This window comes from Schistocerca piceifrons, chromosome 8 (assembly GCF_021461385.2).
Source record: "Schistocerca piceifrons isolate TAMUIC-IGC-003096 chromosome 8, iqSchPice1.1, whole genome shotgun sequence".
NCBI lineage: Eukaryota > Metazoa > Arthropoda > Insecta > Orthoptera > Acrididae > Schistocerca > Schistocerca piceifrons.
In genome coordinates this window covers 381843838-381856173 of record NC_060145.1, presented here as the reverse complement: position 1 = coordinate 381856173, position 12336 = coordinate 381843838, and the positions used below count along the sequence as shown (strand labels likewise).

The following is a 12336-nucleotide window of genomic DNA, read 5'->3' as shown; positions in this document are numbered from 1 at the left end:
TCGCACCATACAGATATCTTATCTAAAGCATTTTGCAAGTCGTTTTGATCATGTCATGACTTTACAACACGGTAACTGACAGCATCATTTGCAAACAATCTAGGACGGTTACTCAGATTGTCTCCTATGTCGTTAATACAGATCAGGAACAATAGAGGGCCTATAGCACTTCCTTGGGGAACGCCGGATATTACTTCTGTTTTACTCGATGACTTCCCGTCTATTACTACGAACTGTGACCTTTCTGACAGTAAATCACGAATCCAGTCGCACAACTGAGGCGATACTCCGTAGGCACGCAGTTTGGTTAGAAGACGCTTGTGACGAACGGTGTAGAAAGCCTTCTGGAAATCTAAGAAAGAATGGACATCCCTTGTCGATCGTACTTATTACTTCATGAGTATAAAGAGCTAGTTGTGTTTCAAAAGTACGATATTTTCTGAAACCGTGCTGACTATGTGCCAATAAATCGTTTTCTTCGAATACAGTATATGTTCCAAAACCCTACTGCAAATCGACGTTAGTGACATGGGCCTGTAATTCAGCGGATTATTCCTACTTCCCTTTTTGGGTACTGGTGTATCTGGAGAAATTTTCCCGTCCGTAGATAACAGGAATGAACGACGGCTGCGGAGATGTGTGCGGGGTAACAGCGTGCAATTTCTGAGCAACTGAGGGCCCATATGAACCAAAGGACTACCAACAGTGTCTCCGAAACGACCATTCTTCGAATGTTGTTGCGTATGGACCTCTGCGGTAGGTGGCTGGTTCATGCACCCATGCTGTGTGTTGTTCATCCGCGACGAGTGCCGGAATTTGCAGCCCAATACCACGAGTGCCGACAGGTGTCTATTCCAGATGAAACACGTTACATACTCCGTCAAAGAGATGGCCATTGGCGTGTACGGCGTGAAACGTCTGAAAGTATGGTCCAGGGCGGAGGAGTAGGAGCTATGGTGTGGGGGAATGTTTTTGTGGTTCCTTGTGGATGATCAGGTCATTCAGGAAGGCACAATGGACCAACACAAGTACGCATCTACCCTTTGAGACCGTGTCGATCCCTACAAGCAGTTTTTCATCGGCATGTTGGTATCTACCAGCAGGACAATGCAAAGTGTCTCACAGCTGGCAGTCCGTGCGTGCTTCGAAGAGCACCAAAGTGTATTTACCGTACTTCCCTGGCCGCCAAGCTCTCAGAATTTGAACCCAATCGAGAATCTGTGGGGCAACCTCGATTGGGCTGTTCGCGCCACGGATCCTCAAATGAGAAACCTAGCGTAGCTGGCCGCGGCAGTGGAGTCGACTCGGCTCCACATCCCTGTCAGTACTTTTCAGGGTCTCACTGACTTGCTGCACGTCTCGCAGCTGTCCCCTCTGCAAAAGGTGGTTATTCAGTCTTTTGACGGGTGCTTACATTAATAGACTGAACAGTGTAGCAAGCTGTCTGTTTATAGAATGCAAATAGAATAGCAAGTAACACGTAAAATAACAGGCATATACCGAACTACTTGCTTATCTGGCCATACGGACAGCAGTGTGCTGTGTTTTGTTTCTCCCAAGTGGAACAGTGATACTTATTACCGACTTCGGGAAGAAGGAAAGGAGACCATTGAGTGCAAGGTTTCAGGATCGGCATCAAACGAAATTTTTGACTGGTAGGGAGGGCGCAGGAAGTTATCCTGGCTGTAGAGTCACTGTCAAATGTAGAACTACTCCAGGGAAGTGTGTTGAGACCATTGCTATTCATGTTGCATATTAATGACGTTACGGACAATAGAAATCTCTGACATTTTGCAGCTGATGCAGTTATATATAACGAAGTACTGTCTGAAAGAAGCTCCAGAACCATTCAGTCAGATCTTGACAATAATTCGGAGTGGTGCCAAGACTGCAACTAGCTTTAAATGCTCGGAAATGTAGATTTGTGCACTTCACAAAACGAAAAGAACGTAGCATCCTCTGACTACAATATCAGTTGAGTCACTGTTGGAATCGGCCAACTCATACAAATATGTGTGTGTAACAGTCTTTAAGGATATGAAATGGAGTGATCACATAAGCTCAGTCGTGAGTAAAACAGTGATAGACTTCAGTTTACTGGTAAAATATTGGAGAAGTGCAATCAGTCTACGAAGGATTCTATTCTATCGCTTGAGCCTTGTCCCGCAGTTACGCAGGGTCAGCCATCGTTAATCGGATTTTGCATGTTAATGTTTAAGGGGTGGCAGGATGCCCTTCCTGCCACTGCTCCCTACCCCCCGGGAAAGAATTACTGCACCCCAACTGTCTGCGTCGAGAGTAATCCATGGAATAGTGCGAATGTGTTCAAATGTCTGCGAGCCGTGTAATTGAGGCGGAACATGGGAACTAGCCCAGTATTCACCTAGCGGGATGAGGAAAACCGCCTAAAAACCACATCCAGGATGGCCGGCACATCGGCCCTCGTCGTTCATCCGCCGGGCGGATTCGATAGGGCTGGAGCGCCTACCCGAGTCCAGGAAGCAGCGCGTTAGCGCTCTCTGCTACCCTGGCGGGTAATCAGTCTACAAAGGATATTGCTTACAAATCACTCGTGAGGCCGGTTATGTTGAACTGTTCACGAAATGAAAAAGATGGTATGTCTTACGTCACCCATTAATAAAATCTAGTCAGACGTTCACTTTATGCTTCCCTAATGAATCGGTCTTCCACTCGTTCTAACTGTAAAGCAAAGAAAACTACCTGGTGCCGTAGGACTCCTTAAACTCTGAACAACAAAGTTTTTGTCGCGCTTGCATATTAGCCAAACACTGTAACAAAACTCTCACACGACAGTGTTATCTTTCCGCGCGACGCAGAAAAAGCGGCTGGAGAGCACGTATGGTGTGCGTGTGCTTCATGGAACAGAGGGCCACTCGTTAGCCGAGGTTCCACTTTCGCGAGTTTCGCCTCAAACACGGCGTTTCCTTCATAAGACGTGGCTCGGGTTTCACTTCTCCAGCAGTTTGTGTGGCCTCGGTGTGTGTGCCCTGCAATTTCACACAGCTAGCGCAAAACCGAATGTAACAAGTAGGTTTCCATGTGAGGAATGACAAGGTTGTTGTGTGGAGAATGTTTGTTACCCGTGTTTCAGTAACATTTTGTTTCAGTCCAAGTAACTTTAACTATTCCTTAATATTTTACTGCAGTCTAGCTGTGCATTAACACAAGTAATATAAGCGTCAAACAGTCTGCGCCTGAATACTTTGCGGCTAAGCTAACGGGTACAAAAATAAAATATAAAAGTGTCTTGCACTGTACAGTTTAAATCTATGTTGTTGTTGATGTTATTGTTACGATTAATTGATTCCGACTGCTGATACTACGATGACCGATGGTCCCCCACATTGCGCTGGGCTTTATGTTGCTCTTCCAGGGACACACTGGCGCTGCCTCTGTTGTCATCTACGCACTTTCGTCTAGGTTTTCCTTTTTGCTTTCCACCTTCTGTTCTTCCGAGCATTGTTGCTTCATCTTTTGAGTTATCTCTCTGGCGACATGCTCAATCTGATAGGCCTTCATTTTCTCTACTCCAAGTTGCGCTTTTAAATCGCATAAAATCCGTAAGCTCTTTCTTGAGACCCATAATTTAAGAAATAGACTTCAATGTCAGTGGCTCACATCAACACATAGATTCATCGTTCGGGGATTTATAAGTTTTTTTAGTGGAGAAAGTTTCCTTTCCTTCAATAACTTCCTTATTTTAGGTGCAGCTGTGCTAAAGCATACGCCGGGTCGCCAAAGGGCAGATACTTTACTCACATACTGTTCTTGCAGCTTTTGCATATTATATATGCTATGACTATGTGTTGATAGACCTCCCCAATGATATCTCCAACTATCACTAAACTAGTCTTCATTCGCGTTATTAGAATTTTTTTTGTTTCAAATTAATGTTAGATCAATCTTTTCATTTTCTTTCCGTATCTTTACGAATCTATTCTAAATATCGTCTTCATTGCCGAAGTGTCGCTAATTCCGGCTTCCTTAGCTGGTAGAACGACAGTTACCATTACGTATTCTCCATATTTAGCGGACAGGACAATAGATTAGTCATCTCCAGGCGACATTGCGCTAATAGCGCGTAATTCGCTTCTAGCCTCGATAATGACATTATATCGATAAGGAAGAGAGTCCACAAGTTTTTTGGAGGTACGCCACGTCAAGCTAACGACACGCGTTAATAATTAGATCCCGTAGAGCTACGAAAACTGCAGGATGTAGATTACTACGTTTCAAGTTCTGTTGCAGGTAGACCCAGACTTCTTACGGAATTAAGATCGTGTGATTTAGTGGACCAGGGGAGGTACTATAGTAGAGTGCCTGGGTTTCTTCAAGCAAGGAACGTATGCGTCCAGCCTCTGAACATGGCTACCGTCTTGTCGGCAGATCAGTGTCCACAGCATATGATGAAGACGGAGAAGAAATGGTAACGCTTGGTTACTAAGTATGTTGAAATAAACATCCTGCCTCATGTTCAGGATACCCTTCACGACTGGACCCAACTTATGATGCGAAAAAAAACCAAAACATTATACATACACCTTCTATGTGAGCTACATCCTCCACACACGCGCGTTAAACGGCTCACTGGGCCATCAGTGTGTTGGACGCCTTGCATCATTGGAAAAGAGGCAAAACTGCTGTTCTTCGGACAACACTACCCGCCTCCAGTTTCTGTGTTTTTATATCACTGAGACGAGCAGCTTTATTGTCACTGTGACCGATAGCTTTTTGTGAGGTACCCGACGCCAAACAAACCTTGTATGCAGTTCCCTTCGCAATGTTCGCTCTTAAACTAGTTGAGATACATTGGAATTCTTTGTTAGCAGCAATTCCTGTCGGCTTTGAAAGCGATTGTTATTCACGAGGTGTTCACTCGTGATCCTTACCGCCGGCCGCGGTGGTCTAGCGGTTCAGGCGCTCAGTCCGGAACCGCGCGACTGCTACGGTCGCAGGTTCGAATCCTGCCTCGGGCATGGATGTGTGTGATGTCCGTAGGTTAGTTAGGTTTAAGTAGTTCTAAGTTCTAGGGGACTGATGACCACAGAAGTTAAGTCCCATAGTGCTCAGAGCCATTTTTCGTGATCCTTACCTATTAAACAGAACTTCTGAGGAACACTCCTCTTAGGCCCTGTTGCACGACTGCGAGTGGTGCAGCATTCCTTGTAGTTAAGTCTGACAGTCCGCGTCGATATCGGCACCTAAATCTACAGCCACACTCTATGAACCAGTGCAAAGTGCAAACCAGCAAATGGCGCAACTTCATTCCCGGTGTGCTCGTGGGCACTTCCAGCCACGAGAGCTCCTTTCTGCCATTCTATCAGGTGTTAGCGCCGATCAGTCTCACTTTGCCGAGTCCGTAAACCGTTTGCAGATACACAAAATCTGCAATGCTTGCATAAATGTCTAACTTGTAAGTGCATGTTTTGGCCTCTTTCTTCCGCAGTTGCGGTTCTAGGCGCTTCAGTCCGCAACAGCGCGACCGCTGCGGTCGCAGGTTCGAATACTGCCTCGGGCATGGATGTGTGTGATGTCCTTAGGTTAGTTAGGTTTAAGTAGTTCTGAGTTCTAGGGAACTGATGACCTCAGATGTTAAGTCACATAATGCTCAGATCCATTTGAACCTTCCGCAGTTCCAAATATGCAAGTTGTATACGTTAATTTCCGTCTTTAGCAACAAAAAAGTCTTATTAAGACCAGTCGCGTTTCGCTTTATTTCAAAGCATCTTCAGCTGTCACTGCTACAGTATGGGTTTTTCTCTTACAAAAAAAATGGTTCAAATGGCTCTGAGCACTATGGGACTCAACTGCTGAGGTCATTAGTCCCCTAGAACTTAGAACTAGTTAAACCTAACTAACCTAAGGACAGCACAAACATCCATGCCCGAGGAAGGATTCGAACCTGCGACCGTAGCGGTCTTGCGGTTCCAGACTGCAGCGCCTTTAACCGCACGGCCACTTCGGCCGGCTTTCTCTTACAGTTTGGTTTTGTTTGTTTTGATCATTAACAGATCGCATCCTTACTTATTACCATAAACAGTCTTTATTATTTTCCTTACTCACGGTTTTTATGTTGTTTATTCCATTTTTCGTCGTCTTCCACGTGTATGGGCTGAGTACTTACATTTGTGCACAACACTTTCACTGCACTTAACATAATAAGACTTCTGTGCTATTGAATCCCGCAGTAACAACACAAAACACAGGAAGTGACAAGAGAGTGCACAGAATTATAAATATGTTAAATGCAGTGAAAGTGCTGTGCACGAATGCAAATACACATTACATAGACGTGGAAAAGGTCACAGACTGGAATAAACAACAAAACCGTGAATAAAAGTGAATAGGAACTGTTTACGGTAATAAGTAAAGCATGTGCACTGTTAATGACCAAAACAAACAAAATTGTAAGAAAAAACAATGTAATTGCAGTGACCACTGAAGATGGTTTAAAATAAAGCGAAACACTTCTGGTCTGAATGAGACTTTTATTACAGTCGCTAAAGACGGCAATTAACATATACAACTAGTAAGTATGTCTCTTACTCTTTTTGAAAAGATCGCGAAAGTGAGGCAACTACAGCCAGGTAGAGGGGGAAGGACTTGCATAATAACGAAAGTATAGCTCAGGAACACTTAGAGCAACTTAAGCAAACCTTTATGAACACACAACTTACTACATCGGGAAAAATTAGTCGAGTTGTATAGACTATTGTATCCGTCCTGAGCGTGTGGGTGACCGTTGAAAGGGAATAACATAGGAAATTGAAAAGGTAAATGTCGTATGGCATTGTTGGCTGGGATATCCCACGGATAGGTTCAGCATCCCGGCGGAAAAGATGTTGTTCCACCGCGTATAATTGCCCCCTTTCCTTGCGGGTTCAGCAGCCCGGCGGAAAAGGTGTTCTTCCACTGCTTATAATCGCCCCCTTTCCTTGCGGGTTCAGCAGCCCGGCAGAAAAGATGTTCTTCCACCGCGTATAATCGCCCCCTTTCCTTGCGGGTTCAAAAGCCCGGCGGAAAAGGTGTTCTTCCACCGCGTATAATCGCCCCCTTTCCTTGCGGGTTCAGCAGCCCAGCGGAAAAGGTGTTCTTCCAGCGCGTACAATCGCCCCCTTTCCTTGCGGGTATGTGAGAGTCCTGCCATACATGTAGTTGCACGGTGCAGGTGAGTGTAATGGATGAGTGGATAGTGCAGTGTTCTGTTTGTGTTGTATGATGATGGCAGATGGGATGGTGAAACCAGTGCCGACACAAAGTAGGTCTTCACGGACAGCGCCAAGAGAACGGCCGAACTTAACGTCCCCATCCGAGGAACGTATCACCGACACCTGTCTCATATGCTCTCACTTTCTGAAACATTGCGAAAGTTTTGGAATTTAACCTAGGACTGGAATTTAACCCAGGACATTGGAGCAAGTACTGGTGATCAGGAAGTATATGCACCATCCGTCCTCTCCTTGCCGGTCAAATACTGGCTCTGAAAGTTTCATTTATCAGCACGACTCGACCTAGCTTACACGCGAGTTGCTACCTCATAAGTGTGCACTAGCGAACGCGGTTTCGGAGGCGGGTACCAGTGAAACCAGTCCAAAACAACAGATATTAGCATCGCATCATTGTTGGCATCCTCGCTGGACTGATTGAAGAAAAGTCTGACGAAATTTACGTTCGAATTTAGTCCAATATAACTTCCAATAACTTCTAAAATACTCGCACCTATGTTCTGAGAAGTTGGGATAAATATGTAGACAGGTGATGCCGGTTGGACAGCTTTAAGACCACAATAATTTACTTGGCATTCTACTATTGGAGGTGTCATGACATGGCACTATGTGACCTACACATTTCACTGACCAACTGCGGGAGATTTACAGTCCAACGCAGGGTGAGAGCCATTGCGCAATTGGGACTGCTTACGCACGCCGATCACAGACAGAAGTTAACATGACAAGCACTGTGTTGTAATAAATGCGCTTGACGTGCCTCTTTAACGTTGTAATTAGTATGATGTACTAGTTAGTGGCAAAGAATAGGCGACAGGCAAAATTTTTTTCTCTAGTGGGAGTTCAGAAACTGAGCACTAAACATCGCATCCTACAAGAAGTCGCAGGTGAAAGAGATAATGGCGAGCGGAGACACAAAAAATGGAAGGTTTGTTAAACAGAAATCGACTGAAGCTTAGTTCTGTGGGGCTGTGAAAGCATTAGCTGTAGAAAGTGACAGAGCGGAATCCTTTGTACCGCAACGGCAGAGCTGAAAGCGTGCCAGCCATTGAATAGCTGGAAAAGGGGCTCGCGGCTTAAGGCTGACGCTCCAGATTAAGCTGAGAGACGCGCCGATGTACTGTCGATGTGTACCACCGCTGAATAAGGACGCGGAAGTGCAGGGAGGCACGCGGCTTCGGGAATGAACGTCTGTTCCACACACACAGTCTTAACATAAACAGTCGCGACACTCACTGCTGTGAAAATTGTTATCTCTGAAGTTGGTGCGACACTAGCGCTCCAAGCGGCGAGAAAGCAGCAGTAAATTTTAAATTTGTTTTTTTTTTCTAATTTTTCCAGTTAATTAGCGAAATAACTGTTACATTTTTTTGCTCGAAGTATTAGCAAATTATCAAGAGACGTGAATGGTCATGAAATACATGTACGAGGTAAGTCAATTATTATCCGCAAAGTAGTTATAAAATTTTATTGTAATCAAATAGGAAACTTACAAGAACATCATTTTTCGACATAGTCTCCTTGCGTTTCAACGCACTTGGTCCATCGTTGTACAAGCTACCTGATGCCCTCATAAAAGAAGATTCTCGGTTGAGCTGCGAGCCAGGAATGCACCGCTTCTTTCACTGCTTCGTCCGAGGCAAATTGACAACCCCCTTAATGCCTGTTTGGGTGGACCAAACAAGTGATAGTCAGAAGGCGCAAGATCGGGACTATATGGAGGATGATCCAGTACTTCAAATTTGAGTTTCTGGAGCGTTTCAGCAGTGTGGGTAGCAGTATGCGGACGGGCACTGTCGTGCAACAGCACACCACTTTTTGACAGCAATCATCGGCGTTTGCTTCGAATTGCAGGCTTTAGCCTGGCAGCAAGTATATGACTGTAACGTACACTGTTTATTGTTGTGCCCCTTTCCCATAATGTTCCAGTACTGGACCTTGTGCGTCCCAAAAACCGTAAGTATCAGTTTTGCTGCGGAAGGATGGGTCTTGAACGTTTTTCTTGCACGGCGAATTTGGATGTTTCCATTCCATACTCTGCCGTTTACTCTCCGGCTCGTAATGATGGATCCATGTTTCGTCACCAGTAATGACCCTGTCTAACAAGTTGTCCCCTTCGTTACCATAGAGATCCAGATGTTTTTTGAAGATGTCCAAGTGCGTTTGTTTATGCAACTGTGTGAGTTGTTTTGGAACCCATCTGGCACAAACTTTATGAAACCCAGGTCTGTTGCGGATAACTTTGTAGGCAGAACCGTGACTAATTTGTAGACCATGTGCCACTTCGTCTGTCTAAGAGAACCATTTCACGTGAACGCTCAATGGTTTCTTCATTTGTGACGGTAAATGCTCATCCGGCTCCTTCATCGTGTGTAACACTTGTGCGACCATTTCGGAATTTCTCAATCGATTCATAGACACTCCGTTGTGGAAACACACTGTTCCCGTACTGTACCGAAAGTCTTCGATGAATTTCGGCCCCTGATACGCCTTCCGACCACAAATCACTGAACGTTGCTCTTCTTTGGTGCAAATAGACAGCGGAGCAGACACGATTAACGGCACGGCAGCGATAACGAAACTAACCCAGCAGCTTGAAAATTGCAAAGATATAACAACTAATAAACAAAGCATGCGTCATCAACGTAAAACGACAGTACTACCAAAATAAACAAAAATATAACTAAATTGCGGATAATAATTGACTTACCCACATAAACACAACCGAGTCTCCCTGATTCAGTGACATAAGCTGCAACTTAATGACGAAGAAATACTTTGGAATATGTGTGTAACTGCAGCTTAATACTCTGAAAACAAGACAATATAAACGCATGTTTCAAGCATGAGAAGAATATATTTCTTTTGTTGAGTGTTCTTATTACGATAGGCACTTTCCTTGATATATAAAAACTTTGTAGGAAACCTAATGTTATACAGAGTCCTCCACTCCAATCGACTTTCTAATACATAAATATTTTTGTAAACATAATTACTTTTGATTCAAAAACGAATGTGTTGAAGGTTCTTGCAGTTTGTGGCTCAGATGCAGTAACAATACTTGAACTAGTTTCTTCTGTGTTGAGAACCAGTTTTATCGCTTTTGTTCATTTATTATCTCGTCTCTGTGTGTGCGTTTTTATTTTTCTTCAAATGCAGCTATGGCAGTTTATCTGCTACGTTTACTATGTTCCACATTCACTGATCTCACTGGAAGTGTACAGAAGAAAAATTCATGTTTTTGAGTACAAATACAACGCTTTTCCGCAAAAGACCAGGTCTTCTGCTGTTTACTAACAATTTTTTGTTCTTAAAGAACACGGCATATATTTGTAGGTTACAAAAGTTACATGTAAGCTGTTCTGTAATGTAGCGGTTTACACCTCCTAGGGATGTAAAGAAACCTAAAAAAATACAAATGTGGTGTCTTCTTATAGTTGTGCTGCAAGTGATTGCGTTATAGGCGCTCCCGTTAGTAAAAAGCATTCTACAGGCCAGTATAGACAATTATGAATTACTTTGTCTTTCACAAGATCTCGCCGAACTCAAAAGTATTAACTTCCTGGCCGCTTGGCGCGCTGTAATCACGGTGGGTAACAAATAAGAGACAATGTCCCGATTATTAAGCTAGACTGTGGTTTCACCTTTGTGCCCAAGTGCTGCGAGCTAGCGGACGCCTGTTCCTCCCATTACATACCCCATAAACTCTGCCAGGCGTCATTGTCTACCCAACTGATTAAATAATCGAGGTCTAACGCCTCTATACCCGAGATCGCTGGTGCAAATTTGTGCTGTGGTGCCACTCTGAGGTACAAATCCTGGTAGTGCAGGAAATGTTCACTGCCAGTATTCGGTCGGCAAGGGGAGGCTGTGGTGTAAAGTCTCAGATCACCAATCATTGCGTCAGTGTCCTGGATTTAAATTCCAAGTCTCTCCGCAGTGTCTTATGAGTTAAGATCATGTGACACTGTTGATTGTTATCCGTCCGTCGCATGGGAATGTTAACGTTCTGCGGCCTCCTTGGTGCTATTCAAGGGAGAACGCTATGTATTTCACCCTCGTCCTTCTATGATGGTCATAAAATACAAAGACAACTCTGCAGTGTGCATGCATCCACAATAATCATCTATATTCCACAAATGCGCGCGCACCTTAATCTCATACACTGATTAGCGAGAACATTAAGACCACTTATCTAACGGCTGGTATGCCCAACTTAGGCACGGATAGCAGCGGCGACGAGCCGTAGCATTGAAGCTATGAGGCCTTGGTAGGTCACTGGAGAGAGTTGGCACCACATCTGCTCACACGAGTCATCTAATTCCCGTAAATTCCGCGGAGGGGGCGATGAGCTCTGACGCCACGTTCAATCACATGCCAGATGTATTCGATTGCGTTCAGATCTGGATACCTGGGGCGCCAGCACATCAATTGGAACTCGTCACTGTGCTCCCCGAACCACTCCATCACATTCCTGGCCTTTTGACACGCCGCATTATCCTGGTGAAAAATTCCACTGCCGTCGGGAAACATGATCGTCACGAAGGGGTGTACGTGGCTTGCAACCAGTGTACGACACCCTTGGCCGTCATGGTGCCACGTACAAGCTCCACTGGACGCACAGGTGCCCATGTGAATGTTCCCCAGATCACAACGGAGCCACCACCAGCTTGTCTCTGTCCGGCAGTACAGGTGTCAAGGAGCTGTTCCTGTTCCCCTCGACGGATTCGTGCTCTTACATCGGCAGGATGAAGAAGGCGTCGGGATTCGTCAGACCATGCATTGCCCTCCCACCGCACCAACGTCCAGTGTCAAATGTTTTTTATTCCTGTCTTTGATCACAATATCAATTCTTTAGACGATGACCGTAATGACAATCGTCAGATATTTTTTACACCATGTCCTGAAGTGATAAGGCCATAATGGCATCGTCAAAACATGTCAAAACAGTGTCGATGATCACGTGCTCATTTCATTGGGTAATTGCCGATGTTGTGATGTTAACACTGGCACATGCGTGGGTCGTTGGTTGTAGAGGGCCACTATTAGGAGTGTTCGGTGAACTGTGTGTTCAGACGCACTTGGACTC

The 12336-nt window shown here is 44.8% G+C and overlaps 1 protein-coding gene across 1 annotated transcript in view; it reads right to left on the bottom strand.

The window, feature by feature from the left end:
* LOC124712365 (mucin-5AC-like) overlaps nucleotides 1-12336 on the bottom strand; it is a 400134-nt gene that overhangs the window by 243964 nt on the left and 143834 nt on the right.